An 18824-nucleotide genomic window follows, 5' to 3' on the forward strand; every position below is an offset into this window, starting at 1 on the left:
ACTGATGAGTACAGCTCCCCAATAATGGCTGTTCAGATACTAGATAAACATATTTTAATTTTAATGCACCTCAGTTGAGTAGTTGAGTCCTCACCCTGGTTAATTCCTTCTCCTTTAGACAAACACAAGAGGTCCTCTGCACTCAACCCATTATCAATATATTAAGGACATTGACATTTTGTGCCCTAAACTACTAAAACGGCCTCTCTTTCAACAAAACAGGGATTTTTTGTCCATATATTGCAATATATTCAAGCTTGTTAACTACGTCAAAGTCATCCCATATCTGGCCAGTCCTACACTCAACTTTCATCTGATTCATTAACAATTTTATTGCTTCATTATGCATTTTACACAGGGACTAAGTTTTACTTCTGATTCCTGAGGCTGGAGGAAAAACTGAAAAAAAACCCACTTGTTATAGTTGTGGTGGGTTTGTGAGAGCTAACTAACTAAAATAATGTTTGTACTGGATACAACAACATCTGCCCTATGGCCTAGCCTGTGCCCCCTGACTTCTGCCCAGAGGAACTGTAAATGACCCCTATAGTTTCTAAAACTGTTTATTTGAAGTTGGAATTGCTGGTGTATCCAAAGTTTTAATATTATTTATATATATTTATTTTTATTTTTTTTATTCAGGGATGCAAACGTTTTGCCCGTACTAGTGATTTGAAACTGTACCTTGTACTTTATCCAAACTCAGATATAATTAATCCTTATTTCAAGCTAAATTGCACTTTTGGGTCTATTTAAAGGGATCCTGTCATCGGAAAACATGTTTTTTTCAAAACGCATCAGTTAATAGTGCTACTCCAGCAGAATTCTGCACTGAAATCCATTTCTCAAAAGAGCAAAGAGATTTTTTTTTTATTCAATTTTGAAATCTGACATGGGGCTAGACATATTGTCAATTTCCCAGCTGCCCCTGGTCATGTGACTTGTGCCTGCACTTTAGGAGAGAAATGCTTTCTGGCAGGCTGCTGTTTTTCCTTCTCAATGTAACTGAATGTGTCTCAGTGAGACATGGGTTTTTACTATTTATTGAGTGTTGTTCTTAGATCTAACAGGCAGCTGTTATCTTGTGTTAGGGAGCTGCTATCTGGTTACCTTCCCATTGGTCTTTTGTTTGGCTGCTGGAGGGGGGAAAGGGAGGGGGGGTGATATCACTTCAACTCTCCAAGTACAGCAGGACGAGTGATTGAAGTTTATTAGAGCACAAGTCACATGACTTGGGGCAGCTGGGAAATTGACAATATGTCTAGCCCCATGTCAGATTTCAAAATTGAATAAAAAAAAATCTGTTTGCTCTTTTGAGAAATGGATTTCAGTGCAGAATTCTGCTGGAGTAGCACTATTAACTGATTCATTTTGAATTTTTTTTTCCCATGACTGTATCCCTTTAATGTTTACATTATTTCGTAGTAGACCTAAGGTCTAATTATAGAAATATCATTTATCCTAAAAACTCCAAGTCCCGACATTTTGAATAACAGGTCCCATACCCGTACTACAGGTAATTGACAAAAGAGCAAACATTGTGAGCAAATGAACTTCTATCCACCAAAAAGAAGTGATTTTGGATATAGGAGAAGCCTGTGTTCTAGATTGTAAGCTCTTGGGCAGGGCCCTCTTCTCCTCTTGCTTTGTACAGTAATTCTGTATGTTCAGTGTGTAAACCTATTCATTGTACAGCACAGCAGAATATGTTGGGGCTTTATACGTGCATGCAATAATAATAATAACAATAATAATAATCTGTATTTTTACACATTAATTCTTTATTCACTGAAAACATGATGTTACTATGTATATTATTATGATATCAGTACTTGCCAACAAAACAAATAATAAATACAACAGTAATTGCACATATAACTATTACTTATTTTTCATCATTAGCAGGCACTTACAATTAACTATAATTCGGATTTGTTAGCATATAAACACATCCATTTAGTGGTATAATGAAAGAATAGCTGTGGTACAGAACAAAGCAGAGTCAATTTGCAAGCAATACAAGCAGAAGTGCTCTCATGTTCTGTGCTATACTGTGCTAACAAGCACTTGCTGTATAATTATGATGTATGCCTCAAACATATACATGCAATAAGCAAATTCCTCTTCTCCCCATTTAATAATAAAAGCTGCCAGACTATAAATGATATTTTCCATCATTTTCTAATGATGTATTAACATTACCCTGTCTACAGTTTGTCTGCATATAGAATCATGTGCTGCTTTTTCTGTTGCGTCCTGAACCCTATATCCAACAAAATAGTGAGCTTGTTTTGAAAAATATTTTAGAGGGCCCAGATTCTTTGCTGGTGGAGCAAATATCAAAAGGCAATTGGGAAGAATTCAGAGCTTTCTGTATAACAGGTTTCAGGCTAATGGATCCCAAACCTGTACCAATAAACTTCATATGATTTTTTTGGTATGTGTTTTGTTTTGGTAGCAGAGGATGAGTAGAGGAATACAGTGCTTTATTAGTAGGTTCATGCAGCCATTACACAACAGGCCGCAACTCTAACACCACAAGCTGTATAGAAAGTATGCACAGTATAAGTCTTAAGCACAGTGACATCTACAGGCCATTTCTATAAACACCACAGTATGTGTATGGCAGCCTGCCACCTGGACAAATATTCATGTATTTTAGATATTAGTCAGTTTAGGGATAAGGCAGGTTTAAAAATCGAATCTGCCAGTGCAGCATGTCCACCAGTATAGCTGCAGCGACTCTTCACTTCCTGTATAGCTGCAGCGACTCTTCACTTCCTGTTGTTTCTATACTTTGGGTGGCTTTTAGCCCAAACACATGGAACAATGGCATCTATAATGTGTATGGTATGGGGCGTAACTACCGGGGGAGCAGGGGGTGCAACTGGGCAGGGCCCGCACCCCTGCAGGGCTCCCCTGGCTGGAGTCGGCTGCAGCCGCAGAGAAAAATCACACGGACGAGGGTGGGGGTGGGCCCGGCTGCACGGCACGCACCAGGGCCTGCCCCCACCTAGTTCCGTTACTGTGTATGGTTCCTTGTCCAGCCTGCAGGGCTGTCAGTCAGATAGTGTGCAAGCTCAGGGGGCATGTAGCCACCTCTAAAAGCCAAGCTTGAAGGATGTTACAATGGGAGGGATAGCAATTTGCTGTCCTAGATATATTTGCATTTATGACTGTTCGATGGTGTTGTGTTTATATACATCTGTATACATCTGTTATGAGCTAAGGGGGAGCCACAGCCAAATGCTGTGTCTCAGCGGGAGCTTGATCTTAAAATATTTGGAAGCCACAAGTTTCCAGTAACAGGTGGGGAATTCACTTGTTTTTACAGACACAAACAGGGCCGGAACTAAGGTCAGACAGAAGAGGCCTGTGCCTAGGGCACAAAGCTGGGGGTGTGCCAGGCATGTACCTTCTCTGCTGCCTACCCCTATTCTGGTCCCCTGTCTCCTCACTCATTCGGAGCTGTGGGAGCAGTGCGAGCATATGTGCACTTATTTACACGTGCATGTACGCTTGTTTACAGGGCGCATCGGGGGTGGGAAGCAACGCGACTGGCCGGGTTGCCTAGGGTGGCCAGCTTGTCCCGGCATTGGACACAAGTTATAATAACAAATGGGGAGAGGAAAAGGCCTCCCAAAATAAGATATGCAATATCCCCCGAGCACCTTTCCTATTTAGTTTAGTGCCACATGGGGGCTGGTTGAAAATCGGCCCCTATGCCCAGAACCGCTGTCCTGTCTGCTCAAGTGCAGGCACACGTGTTTCAGCGACATAATCCAAAGTTTTGTGTTTCTTCACCCAAATCACCCGAATGTACCTGAACCCAAGTGAACACAGCGGTTTCCGAATTCAGGCAGGAAGATGAGGCCGCGTAGGCACGTTTCAGCCTGCAACACCACCTGAGGCCCCCCCGCCCGTCGCACCCAACCTTAAGGTGGGGGGGTATTGTTTAATAACTGGAAATTCGGCTCTTAAACTTACCAGTAGTGCCTTTTTGCCGCAGGGCCGGAACTAGGGGTAGGCAGAGTAGGCACGTGCCTAGGGCGAAAAGCTAGGGGGGTGCCAAGCACATACCTGCTCTGTCGCCTACCCCATGTCCATTCCCGTCTCTCTCCCTGTGCCCTTGAGAGCAGTTTCACGCATGCGCAATTGAGAGCACACTCAGCCGGCACTGTGGCTGGCCAGGTTGCCTAGGGCGCCTGGCCGGATTGGCCCGGCTCTGTTTTGCAGTTCCTAGTAACTCATGGCCCTGGGGAGCCGCCGCCTGAGGCAGAAAAGCCCTGCGCATAAGGATGGATTTTCAGCCTACATATTTCAGCAGGCCAATTTTAGCCCTTGTGTGGCACTAGCCTTAAAGGAAAACTTTACCCCCAAAATTAATACTTAAGCAAGAGATAGTTTATATCATAAAATGTGGCCTATTAAAGAATCTTACCAAACTTAAATATAGATATCAGTAAATATTTCCCTTTTACACCTCTTTTGCCACCATTTTGTGATGGTCTGTGTGCTGCCTCATAGATCACCTGACCAGAAATACTACAACTCTTATGCTGGTCATAGACACACAGATCCATTCGTACGATTTTCGGATCGTGTGTGGAGTGTGCCGACATCTTTCGTCCGGCCGGAGCCCATTGCACATCGTTATCGGATTGTTCAGCCATACGGCCGAACAATCAGATTACCCCCGATATAGCCATGCTCGTTAATGGCATATCGGGGAAAGATCCGCTTGTTTGGCGATGTTGCGGATCTTTAAGTCTATGGCCACATTTACTGTAACAGGAAGAAATGTGAGAGTAAAAGACAGAACTTTGTCTGTTAATTGGCTCATGTGACCTAACATGTATGGTTTGTTTAGTTTGTTTGTGTGCACAGTGAATTGAATAGTCCCAGGGGATGGCCCTCATTTCTTAAAATTACAGTTTTCTATTTAGGGTTACTCAATTACACATACTACTAAAAAGTATATTTTTATGAAAATGGTTTATTTTGATGAAGCAGAGTTTTACATATCTTTTATAGAGACCTAGTATGATTATGTATCTATAGCTTTGTCACAGACTTCAAACATAACTTTCTTGTCAGGTGAACTCAAAGAAAATGTACTTCACCCAACTCACAGAAAAAAACAAATCGCGCATCATTTATTGAGGTTTGGTGATTTTACTCACATATCACACAGTTGTTTTTCCATAGAAGAACAACAAAGGATCATAATTGTTGAGCTTGAAATAAAAATCTCACATCCATCATGTTAAACCTTTCCGCTCATGCAGATTCCAGTGGAGCAGTCGGGGTGTGTATTTATGAATAGTTGTAATCAAATGTGTTTCAGTTTTTCCTTGTTGTCTCAGGTTTCATCTTGTCGACATGCTATTCATCACAACGGGGAGCCACATGGCAACGCAACACATTTTGCTTTTCCATTTATAAATATACGCCTTTTGTCGCCTTCCATATTGTGTAACATGCAAGTCAATAACAAATGTGATGTTTTTACTGTCGGGAGATGTTGCTTGTCAGAGAAGGGGGCAAAACAAAGCCCTTAGCAGAGTGATGTGCCATGAATGTGCATCCGGCAGCAGCTCCAGCTGAGTATACACAGTAGTCAAGTGCCAACTATAAAACAATAACAGCAAAAATGGGATTCAGTAAATTTAACAATCACAGAGAATGTGACTTAATTGTGGAGGCTGTATCTTTTCACATCAGTTCGCCAGGTTTAAGGTAGCGAAGGAAACTCTGGCGAAAGAGGTGTATCACACTTTAGTGTATTTGCAGAGTAGCAATCGTTCGCCTGAGTGAAAATTTGCAATAGGGTGAAAAACTACGCTAGCGACGGTCTCTTTCTCTGGGGAATTATCCTGTTAGAAATTGGAGATGTCCCTGCGGATGAGATTTCTGGTGAATTTTCTCTAGCCACTTCAACCTTTAGTAAATCTGCCCCCTTGTCTTTTTTTGTAAAGCTTTTGAGGATTTCAATGTGTATAACATTTGACATAAGCATCCCCAAGAGATGGCAGATCCCTTGTTTTAATCACCTGGAATAGTTCCATGGCATGACCATTTAAATTGCTTTTCTTGTTGCCATTTACAGGTAGGGGACCTATTATCCAGGATGCTCAGGACATGGCTTTTTCCGGATATCTTTCTGTAATTTGGATCTCCATACATTTAGTCTGCTTAAAATAAATTTAAACATTAAATAAACCCAACAGGATGGTTTTGCCTCTAATAAGGATTAATTATATCTTAGCTGGGATCAACAAGGGACTGTGTTATTATTACAGAGAAAAAGGAAATCAATTCCAATCAATTAATATCTGAAACTAATTTATTTCATTTAAAGGGAGTCTATGGGGTATATATATCAAGTGAAGTTAGAGATGGCCACAGTCCTCTATAGCTAAATTCCCCCACTCTCCATTCATTTCTATGGGATTTTGAAAGACGTATTTATCAAAGGATGAACTTTCACTTTCACCCATATGATAAATAGATGATAAATACTCTTTCAAAAATAATTATTTGGACGTCGGCGCACATTCGCTGGTGAATTTTCATGGCGGTTTCGCGAATCGTGGCAATTCGCCGTGAATTCACGCCTGCTGAATAAATTCGCCTATCACTAATTACAGTAGCAGTTAAGTTATAGAAGGGGGGTGGTCATGGACACCCACCCTTAACATCATAGGACACAATTTTGAGTTTTGACCCATACAGTAGTTTAAAAATCTCTGCAATAGTGAGATCCAAGTCCTATAGCCTAATGCACAGTCCTTCTAAAGCAAAAGCATGCAAGATTGTGTCAGAGAACCATCCAGGGCCTATCTGTTCTGAGATCCAGCGCCAAAGCCTGTGAACCCTGTAGTGACCCAAAGGGATATTTATTACCAAGCCATTGACTGTAAAAGCAGGTTTCTTATCACATACACCAGCCACTTTATATCTGCCTCCTAAATGATTCACATTCCTTTGCAGTGATGTGTTGCACTGAACACAATGAGAAGCCTTCTTATCTGCTGAGCATATGTTTAATCAGGACTTTAAGAAATGTTACATTCGCAGCAAATGGACAGAAAGAATTCTGGACAGTACATTAAGTGATATCACTATTCCCAGCTCACTGAACTGAAAAATAAACAGTGAGGTAAAAATGCTGTCTAAGAAGTGAATAAATTTCACTTGCAGTCAAGAAAAAACGGCTGGGGCGTATTACTCATTTCTTAACTGGAAAAACACACCCAGTGATATATAGTGGGTGACAAAAGATTTAGGCCACTGCCAGTATAAATGCAGGCCAATAATCATGGGATCCGCTGACCTCATCTCCTTCCTATGTCTGCAGCAAGAAGCACAGCGCAGGCCCAGTTGCAGACGTAAGGAGCAAATTTTCGTGTATCTGCGGGTGGCAGATGATAAAAATTATGGAGAGATTGGGGAAAGATTGTGGGTTGTCTGCTGGGCAACAATATGGATTGAGGCAAGAAGGGAACACCAAGGGTCTTTGGGAACGTAGTACTGATTCTGGCAGAAAGTGTTTCCCTCTCAGTTTGAGATTCTTGATTTTAACCTCCTGCTGTATCCAATCATCTTGTGACTTATGTAAACAGAGATGCGTATAGTTTCCATTGAGCTTGAGGGAACTAAGAAACCATTGGCAGTGGCATATGCTGAGGGACTGGCAGGTTCTACATCTTGGAGCCCTACCCATAAGAACACAAGAATAGCAGATGATGAAGCAGAAGGCAACAGGGGCTAAATGGCGGAAAAGAAGTTAAAGAGAAGATTAAGTTAAAAACATAAAGAAAGAAGGCTAATGGGGATAATGAGGACAAGAAAGAAGAGGAGAAGTTAACATCAGACTAGAAGTGGGCAGAGACAAAACAATACAATGAAAAAGGGGGGAGTTTAAGAGAAAAATGGAATTGGGGAAACTAGTAGAGGCGGTGAGAAAATAGCAGCGGTGAGAAAGTGCGAACAAGTAATAGACCGATAATCAGAGAGACTAGGGGTGAATAGTAGAAGTCAGAAGATCAAAAAGTTTAAGATAGATGGGTGGGAGTTAAAGGAGAACTAAACCCTAAAAATGAATATAATGCCATGTTTTATATACTGAATTTATTGCATCAGACTAAAGTTTCAGCTTGTCAATAGCAGCAATGATCCAGGACTTCAAACTTGTCACAGGGGGTCACCATCTTGGAAAGTGTCTGCGACATTCACATGCTCAGTGGGCTCTGAGCAGCGGTTGAGAAGCTAAGTTAAGGGATTTTTGCAAATTATTAAGCAGAAAATCAGGTTGTTCTGTAATATACAGATGATGGGATGGTTATAACATTCTGATGTTAGTTGCACTGGTTTCTGTGGTGCCGTGTAGTAATTATCTGTATTAATCACTAATCAGCCTTATATTGTGACATTTCTATTCTATGTGTACTGTATATTGTGATCGAGTCCCTAAGCTCAGTAAGTGACAGCAGCACAGAGCATGAGCAGTAAATCATCAGAAAAGAAGATGGGGAGCTACTGGGGCATCTTTGGAGACAAAAATCTTTACTGCTAAAGGGCTGTGGTTGCCTTGGGCTGGTACAGAAGTCCAAACATAATGTACAACATTTATTTGCACTTTAGTTCTCCTTTGGTTCTCCTTTACAAAGAGGGACCAGTAAAATGTAGCAGGAAGTAAAAATAGCAAAGAACACAAGAAGAAAATCAAATTTTAGGAAAGACACAAGAGCCCAGACATCAGAAAAGAAAGATATTTCTGGGTCTCTGAGCTGCACCTGTCATTGCACATGGTGCTAAACAAGAGGCATGTAAACTGATTTAGTGACACCCTAATGACAATCTTCATTGGTTAGCTGAATAGGTTTATAATCACAAGCATTTAAGACGATTGTTATATTAAAAGGGTCCTTTCATGAGGCGTGGCATTATACAGAAACTGAACTGACACATTTATCTACACACAAGTACAATAGTGAATTGTTCGCATTTCAGCACTGATGGAAGATCTAAGCATTTGTACAAATACAGATGTACAGTTAGATACTGATCAGTAAATCTGTCATGTACTGACAAGTTAGTAGGTTTAATGGCTCATTTAATGTGTAGGTGTGAGATGAGGACAATTTGATGGAGAGAGTCTTTAGAAGGAACACTGTCTGTACAGATACATAGGAATCAGTGACTGGGAGAAGTAGAATTAAATATAATCCCTTATGCCACTAGAAGTAGTGTTATTTTTTTTAAAACTTCCAGCGTTCATCTAATTAACTCAACATATGACAGCAGAACATTTACACTTGTTACTATATTCTCACTTGCAAACCTTTTCCTTTAACTTTCATTGGTGCCCCAATTCCTTGGATAACCATCGCCATATAACTCAGCACAATCTAAGTGGGAACAGCACTTGCTTTCATTTAAGGGCAACAAAGCTGGGCCCATATGGCAAGATGCTCTTGGCACCAAATGAGCAGATCTTTACCCAATTTGGCCACCACCATGCTGAGCAAAATCAGAATTGTTTGATCTTTATTGATCATAGTTAGGGCCGAGGGCACAGGTCCCCAAACTTTTCTAGTGTGAACCACATGTAAAAAAAAAGTTGAGCAACACAAGCATGATTAAAGTCCCTGGGGGTGCCAAAGAAAGGCTATGATTGACTATTTGGTAGCCTCTGTATGGACTGGCAGCCTACAGGAGGTTCTGTTTGCAAGTACACCTGGAAGTTATTTAACTAAAACTTGCCTCCATGCTAGAAATTTAAAAATAAGCACCTGCTTTGAGGCCACTGGGAGCAACATCCAAGGGGTTGGTGAGTAACATGTTGCTTGTTGGGGATCAGGTGACCATAGACCAAAAGATCCGCTTGTTTGGCAACAGCGCCAAATGAGCCGATCTTTCCCCGATATGCCACTAACGGGCATGGCTATAGGCTATATCGAAGGGTAATCAGAACGTTGGCCGAATGATCAGATTACGATGAGAGCGCAATGGGCTCCGGCGGGATGGATCGGGACAAAATCAAACCTGTCCGATCGACCAAACGACCGATCTCTGCCAGACGAAAAATGTCGGGACTCTCCACACATGGTCCGAAAATCGTACGAATCCTCGATTCGTACAATAGGATCTTTGCGTCTATGGCCACCTTTAGGGTTGCCTAACTTTCAGTCAGATATGATTGGGCAGGATCAGGGCCGGCCTTAGGCCAATTGGACCAATTGGGCCCAATTGGGCCCCGCACCTCTGGGGGGCCCCGCACCACAGGGCAGCACAGATAATATTTCCCTCAGCACATGATGCTGCCTGGCCTGCCCCCAACTTTGAGAGTCCAGCCCATCCCCAAATCCATAGGTCTAGCCTGCCCCCAACTCTCATAGGCCCAGCTTTCCTCCAACCTTGATAGGCCCTGCCTGCCCCCAATCCAACCAAGCCTGATTATGTTACCTTGTCTGCCCCTTTCCTTTCTATTTTGTGCCTGTATGCCCTTATTTTCCTAAATACTTGGTGTGTCAGTAGCCAGCAACACTTTGTCTAGGGGCCCCGCCAACATGGTCCCAATTGGGCCCCACATTTGATAGGACCAGCCCTGGGCAGGATCTCTCGAGGACCCACACATGGGTGGATAAACTGTTGATTCATTCTGGAGGGACCAATAAACTGGCAGATTACCTAGGTTTTCTTGGCTTGAGCATGGCCAGTTTTTAAACCTTAGATTGACTTGGAAAGACATTTCACCGTTTGGCAGGATTATCTTTCCCTTGTCAGGAATCATTAAAAAGCCCAAAGATTATTGACAGCCCTAGTAATCATGGGTGATGGCATCTGGTAAATGTGTTTCCTAATATGCAGTAAGTAGCAGATTCAAAGGTACCTATTTCTATCAAAAACACCAGCCATTTTAATCTTCTCGATCAAACCCTTTAAATGGAGACACCAGCAATCTTAGGTCTTCATGTCTTAGCCTTTATTCAGGAAGTCTTGTAACAATTATATAAATATAGAACGTGCAATGGTGCACACTGTTAACTTTGGTGAGACCCAGGTGCCAGTAAGATAGGTTATAGATAAATAGAAAATAACGCCACTCTCAGGATTTGTGTAGCAAAAAAAGCAGAAAGGTTCTTTATTTGGCTCAACGTTTTGAGCCCGAAATGTTGAACCAAATAAAGAACTTTTTTGTTTTTTTGCTACACAAATCCTGAGAGTGCTGTTATTTATATATACTGTATATATATATATATATATATATATATATATATATATATATATATATATATATATATATATATATATATATATATATATAGTGTATATATTACACAAGAACCATGAATATCCTAAAATGTATTTGGCAGGTAGTGATGTCATTAGCTATAATCAGTGCTTAGTGATGTAATTTGTGTCACATGACTTAGGCTCTTGCATTTGGATGGACAGTATTTCTTGTATGGTGTGAAATAATCAGACAAAATTCAGCCTTTGGCTCTGTCAATGTAAACTCTCATATAGGTCTGGGAGAGAGATGCTGTCATCAGAACTTGATACGGTAGGGAGAAGTTTGATGAATGATACTAATATTCTTTCTTGGCTGCTTTTTCTTTGTAGCGAGGCAGTTTTCCTTTTTGGCTTGTATAATCTACATTATAGTAATGCTCTAACAGCAAGGTGTGTAACACAATATGTGCCCTCTGACAGCTGTTCCCTTACTCCCATACCCAAACCGAGAAAGATTAAGTTTCTGCCATGGACCAACTGACTATGTAATACATCTCGCCAACTACACCCACTGTAACTGCTATCACCTGACAAGCAGCTCATTGGGTATCATGCCTCCAGCATCTGTATTCCATCTTCATTTAAAATGTCATAACTCTGTTATCACTATTTTTAGCAGCTGTACAAATCGGCACATACAAGGCGCCAATCAAAAGAGACACCCCACTGATGTCTGTTTATCCATCAATAAATTCTATGAACTCAACTGCAAGCTCAGATCCCTAGGAGTCATTTATTAAAACTTATACTGGGGTGTTTCTTTAATTTTTACGCAATTAGGCGCTTGGTCCCTGACCCTGTCAGATTTCTCTGAAGCAAATGCAAATGGGAGAAGGATATATAAATGAGGGGACTAAAATAAAGCCCTCAAGCCTCCTAAAGGCCACGTTTGAATTATAGCCCAGCGTGAGCATGGGCTCATCAAAACACATTAACCAAATGCCTGACCTGCTCTCTACAATAATCCCTCCCTTGGTGGAAATAATCAATTAAAACAAAAGCTAGTCTTGGGAGAACAGTTGGGTCTGTGCTTTAGCTGAATCTGTGCCTTAGGGGGTAAATTATATTTACTTAACTAAAAATGAGATGTCAGTGCCTGGCCTGCAGATACAATATAATTTCCTAGCATACCAAGGGCTGAAGAGTCTGTTGTTAGTAATGGGTAGAAAAGCCATAGCATTCGTTTAATTAAAGCACTAAGAAAATTGTGTCCTGTGGTCTATTTAGCTGTGCCTGGGGCAACAGTTTGTGCAGTCTGTGCTCTATATTGTGCTCTGCACAGCACTGTTAGATAGAAGGCAGGCCTGTATTTAACACCTGCCAATGGCTTCACCTAGATAATATATCTGAATGGTAGTAAGTAAGGGGGGGGTACATGGAAAAATCCACATGTAGCCCACCTGGACCATTTTTATTTTAGGGCTTGCCCACAACATTCAACTGTGGTTCAACATAAGGTCTTGTTGTGTCCTTGATACACTTGTCATTCCCTCAACTCAAACTCATGCCTGAGTATATTATATTATTCTCATAGCCACATGCACCATCTCTCTCTTTACTATACCTGCTATTCCCACAGCCACAGTCCCTTCCCAGAGACTATTATCCCCACTGCTACTATAGGAACCATCTATCCCTACTATACCTGCTATCCCACAGTCACACTCCCTTCCCAGAGACTATTATCCCACTGTTACTATAGGCACCATCTATCCCTACTATACCTGCTATGCCACAGTCACAGTCCCTTCCCAGAGACTATTATCCCACTGCTACTATAGGAACCATCTCTCCCTACTATACCTGCTATCCCATAGCCACATGCCCTTCCCAGAGTCTATTATCCCCACTACTACCATCTCACTCTACTATAACCGATAGCCCACAGTCCCTTCCCAGAGACTATTATCCCACTGTTACTATAGGCACCATCTCTCCCTACTATACCTGCTATCCCACAGTCACACTCCCTTCCCAGAGACTATTATCCCACTGTTACTATAGGCACCATCTCTCCCTACTATACCTGCTATCCCACAGTCCCAGTCCCTTCCCAAAGACTATTATATGAAACATCTCACCCTACTATAACCGCTAGCCCACAGTCACAGTGCTTGCTACAAGCACCATCCTGCCCTTCGTTACTTGTTACCTACCATCATAGTTGATTCAGAGAGGGTTTTAAATTCACTGCTACTGCTATTACTGTGCCACTGCCAGTATAGTCAAGAGGGAAATGTTGTTTTAATTACTGAGCTGTAACTCACTCTTCATGCCTGCAAGTTGCTGTTCTTTAGAGCCCCTGTATTCTATATAGGTACCCAAGGTCTTAAAAGCCCATTTGTGGAGCTTAGGAAAAGAGAGTATCTTTACTATTAAACTGCCACCTGGGGCACATGTGCATAGACTATTGCGCATGAGCCAGTCGTGTAGGGAAGGGAGTAGATATAAATCAGGCAATGGGTCCCAATGGGGGGGCCTAGAGCATTTTCTTGGAAGACAGCAAGCTCAGCAGGCAAAGACATTTTGATAATAAATTGCCCGAACTACATGCAGTCTAATCAGAAGGTTTCAGAGTACCATTCCCTCCTGTGAGACACTGAGATCTGTTTTTGTTCTAGGGCGGGAATCTTGCAGATATTTGTTGCATTGAAACCTAAAAGTTGAAAGAAAAATTAACAGAGTCTTTCCCAGCAGCAGGGCAACACGAAGATTAAGAATTAGGGAGTCGTCTTTAAATCTCAGCCCAGACAATAATCCCCCTACCAACCTCCCTGTTACATTTCCACACAATGAACCATGTCTGAATACAAAGCCCTCCATGGGGAAACAACTGCATAATCATCTCTAGTAACAATGCTCTATGGGTATTCAGTGTAGGATCTCCCTCTACACAAAAGGAACTGAACTAATAAAATGGAACGTTGCAGGCTGAGGAACTGTCTTACGACAGGATGTTAATTTAATGTGTCCCTATTTAAGTCATTGCTATCATGTCATTACTTCTGGTCTCACTTGAAGTAGGCACTATACAACCACATGGTTGATTCTGCATCATGCTGCTACATACAGGTTACTATTAGCTGGCCTCTCTGCATGAGTCTTTAGCTTACTGGCACGTGTACAATGATGAAACCAGGGCCATCACAGTCAATATCCAGCTCGGTCTTTGCCAGATATTGATCAGTCTGGGTAGAGCATCTGTAACCTAAAGTGATCAGATTTTTGGCTCAATGTCCAGATTATCACATCAATCCAATCTGGCCCACAACCTGGGTGGCCAGATTGGTCAAAGATCTACTCATTTGGTGACATTGCCACTGTATATGGCTACATTTAGGATGGATTGAATTAGAATAGCAATGGCAAGCTAATAATACTAATGATGCAGTTGATGTGTGCCAACTACAAGATTACTCACTAGTAACTGAAATGCCCCATATGACGTAGCCTTAATGGGCATGTAAAGACAAAAAAAATAAAATCCCATTTTTACTTTCTTTAATGAAAAAGAAACCTATCTCCAATATACTTTAATTAAAAAATGTGTGCCGTTTTTATAAGAAACCTGACTGTATGCAGTGAAATTCTCCCTTCATTTACTGCTGTGGATAGGAATTGTCAGATGGTCCCTAACTGCTGAGCAGGGAAACAATCATACTTATGAACAGCAGGGGGAGCCCTCGCCTTACTTCCCAGCAAGGCAGAACTCAAGCAGCTTTGTTTATGACGATCCCTAAGCAGCTCAGACCACACTGAGCATGTGCACAGTCTTAGTCTTGCAAAGATGTTTAACCAAGTTACAAGATGGTGACCCCCTGTAGCCAACTTTGACCACACTTAAGGCGGCCATGGAGTCACAGATAATATTGTTTGAAACTAATTTTCGTACTATATTCGGTGTGTGTATGGTGGGAAAAGAGCCGACCAATATCGGCAGAAGACTTGGATACCAGTTGGCTTGTTGTTCGGGCTGGACATCACACATCGGCCAATGTTAAGTGCTGAATTGTCAGATACAGGTAGAATTCTATTGTTTCTACCTGTATATATCTGACGATTCAGCTCTACACGTGTGTATTGAAACGAATGATCTTTCCTGGAAAGATCGTAATTGTAACGTCTATGGCCACCTTTAGGGCTTTGCGAATGGCCACCATGAGATCACATATGACCCACCGAGGAATTTCATGACCTTTTGTTTTGTTGCATGACATTATTATTACACTATGATCCAGTCTATACCATTTGGACTGAACTGATAACACTAGATACATTCTGGCTTTTGGCACCTTTAGAAATGCTGCAGAAACTTTGAAATTCTGATTTGCAAATGTTCTCTTGAGTGACAATTTACAGAATTATAAAACTTGCCTCTGCCCCTTCTCTTCTCAGTTGCAGAAATTGTGAAAACCTCTTGTTACCAACTGCAGGGTGGCAAAGTTTGTGGCTCGCATTGCCCCTTCTTCCCTTGCCATGTATGTTCCCCTTTCTGCCTTGCTCTGTATGTCAGACCTTTGATAAAGGAATCAGAAGGTTTGCTATGGTTCCTGTGAATGGATTCTAATACAATCCTGTATCTGAAAAGGGATCAGAATGCACACACACTGGTTTGCATTGTTAAATAGCTTTTCTGAGTGCAGGTCAATGCAAAACACAATATGAAGTGGATTACTTTGTAACTGAGGTGTGTTCCACTTTTAACTACCATGTATTGTTCTCAAGGATGCCACCAGTTGTTTTCTTGTTTCATGGAGAGCTATTTTTTATGGGCACGGTTCCATGTGAGAGCCTCATTAGAAGCACTTTTAACTTGAAATGATTATACTGAGTTTTGTAGGACAGACTTTATAACACTCTTGTGTCAAACTGCAGCAGCTGTGATCACAGTAGTCTGCTTGGGAGCCACAATATTCCAGTTTAGTCTAGTCTAGTAAAATCCGCACTTTAGTGAATTTGCGGAGCAACGACCATTCGCCCGCCCGAGAACAAATTCTAGCGATGGTCTCTTTCGCTAGCGACTTGTCGTCTGCGCCTGTTAGTGAATTGGCACTGTCCCTGCGGATGTGATTTCTGGCGAAAAGTTGCTAGTGTTAACCACTTCGCCCTTTAGTAAATCTGCCCCTATATGAGACAAGCTAATATGTCCTTACAGAAAGAATAATTTAGAAGCCCTTTCCTCTACCTCATCAGGTCTGGACTGAGAATCAAAATAGACCCTGGCATTTCAGGTACACAGAGGCCCAAACAGCCCCCCCCCCTATCAGCCCAATAAATAGTGAGTGTCTGTATAATAACCCTTCTGGCATTTACCAGAACCCACAGATTGCCAGTCTGGGCCTGTACCTCACTACTAAATTCTAAAACTCTCTCTATCTTTTTACTGTACTATTATATTATAACTAACCACTTCTGATGTCAGAGACAGCTGATTATAAAAATACCATGTTCCAGTTGTGACATTAACATTTTTTTTTATTAGGGATACTTTATGCCTAATTAAATTGTTTAAGCATGTGAACAAGATGCCCAAATCCTCCGTGTCTCAATACTTTTAAAGGGCAACTCATCTTCTGCCAAAGTCACAGATGCAAAAGTCTGCAGGTATTACAGGTATGGGATTAGTTATCCAGAAAACTCTGAATTATGGAAAGGCCGTCTCCCATAGACTTCATTTAATCGAAATAATAGAAATTTTAAAAAAGTTTTTCATTGTTCTCTGTAATAACAAAACAGTGCCTTCTACTTGATTCCAGCTGAGATATTATTCCTTATTGGAAGCAACACCAGCCTATTGGGTTTATTTAATATTTACATTATTTTCCAGTAGACTTAAGGTATGAAGATCCAACTTATGGAAATATCTATTATCCAGAAAACCCCCGGTCCCAAGCATTCTAGATAACAGGTTCCATACCTGTATTTATAATTATAATATTAATCATAATAATAATATGCTCTCAACTCGAATTTCAGAAATTGATTTGCAGAACACCAGGTGATGCTGAGCTAAAATTACAGATTTCAAGTACCTTAAAGTTGTTTGCAAAATGCTTTGCTATTAATAGTCATATAGAACAGTGGAAACCAACTGATAGACCCACCTGTGATTAGGCATGCAGTGGATTGTGGGAAAGGAGTGAAATACTCAAGGTTTAAGCAATCATTTTAAGTACACATAAACTTACTTACATAATAAGATATATATATATATATTTATAGTAACATCTTGATTTAAAAATGTGTTCTTAATGCCTAACTCCTACACTAAGTACAGAAAGATGTGTTGTAAATCAGCATAAAGTGTCAAATTCCCTTCCTACATGCAGTGGAATTTACCTTCACAATATGATTTGCTTATCTTCTTTCCTTTGATGTCGGCTTCCATGGCAGTGAAGTCAAACTATGAACTGGGAGTTGTAACTAATGTTCACCCAGTAACCACCCACAAAGCTAATTCCTGGGAGCGGGGTGTTAATGACTTGTTGGAAATGTAATGGCTTTCAACTGTGAGCAGTTTTACAGCTGTGTTCGTTTTCATCTTTACTCCCATAAAATCACATTAGGATATCCTGTAGTATTTGAGCTTGTGGTGATTACATGTTATTGTTTGATCTGTTTATAGATAAAGGAGTTGAATTTCCTCACAGGGTCATAACCTAAAATGTTAAATGGAAGATACAGTGATAAATTGAGAATGGTATAGTGAGATCGGCATTGCTGCCTTAAAGGAGAAGCAAAGTCGTCTTCCACTTGGGGGTGCCAAATGTTAGGCACACCCAAGTGATTGTATTGACTTACCTGAAACCCCGGGCCGGTGCTCCTATCAGCAGAAAACTGCACTGGCCCGGGTTATACCAGTGAGCACCACGGAGCAATTCTCTTCCGGCTTCTTCTTTCTTCAAATTTCCCAAGACAAAATAGCCGACTTTTTAGTTAAAGTTCGGCTTTTCACTGTGCGCAGGTGCGCGAAAAAAAAAAGAGGAAGATGGAAGAGGATCGCTTTGTGGTGCTCACTGGTATAACCCCAGGCCGGTGCAGTTCAAGATGAACTTCCTTCTCCTTTTAGGTGGCCATACATGCACCAATAAAAGCTGCTGATTTTGTCTTCGCAGACTGAGTCGGCAGCTCATTGACCTGTGTATAGGAGCCAACAAGTCTGCCCAACTGATATCTGGCCAAAAACGATCCAGATCCCAAATCTCATTGAGGCAAGGCTTGCATTTGCCCAGGGACGGATTTATATAGCGGGCGCCCCTAGGTTTGTCATCCCTTCCCCTCCCTTTTATTTGCTTACATTTTCGGCATCGGGACCAGAGCAATGGGGATTGGCTCACAGGAAATTTAAAAAACTATCGTTTCTCCTGCACATCCCCAGGGTTTCTGAACTAATGTAGGTGTGGTTGGGCAGCATGCTGCCCCCTAAAATACTGCTGCCCTAGGCCCAAGCCTTGGTGGCCTCTCCACAAATCAGGGCCTGCATTTGCCCTTTAATGTGGTTTTCTCCCTGACAGATTGCATTT

The 18824-nt window shown here is 41.4% G+C and overlaps 1 long non-coding RNA gene across 1 annotated transcript; it reads right to left on the reverse strand.

Moving 5' to 3' along the window:
• Positions 1–5128: 5128 nt before the first annotated feature.
• On the reverse strand, positions 5129–17897 carry LOC108717826. The gene is made up of 2 exons (XR_001935908.2): positions 17641–17897; positions 5129–5631 (listed from the first exon to the last, which is right to left on the reverse strand). It is a non-coding gene; the product is annotated as an uncharacterized LOC108717826 (long non-coding RNA).
• Positions 17898–18824: the final 927 nt, after the last annotated feature.

This window comes from Xenopus laevis, chromosome 1L, assembly GCF_017654675.1.
Source record: "Xenopus laevis strain J_2021 chromosome 1L, Xenopus_laevis_v10.1, whole genome shotgun sequence".
Taxonomy (NCBI): domain Eukaryota; kingdom Metazoa; phylum Chordata; class Amphibia; order Anura; family Pipidae; genus Xenopus; species Xenopus laevis.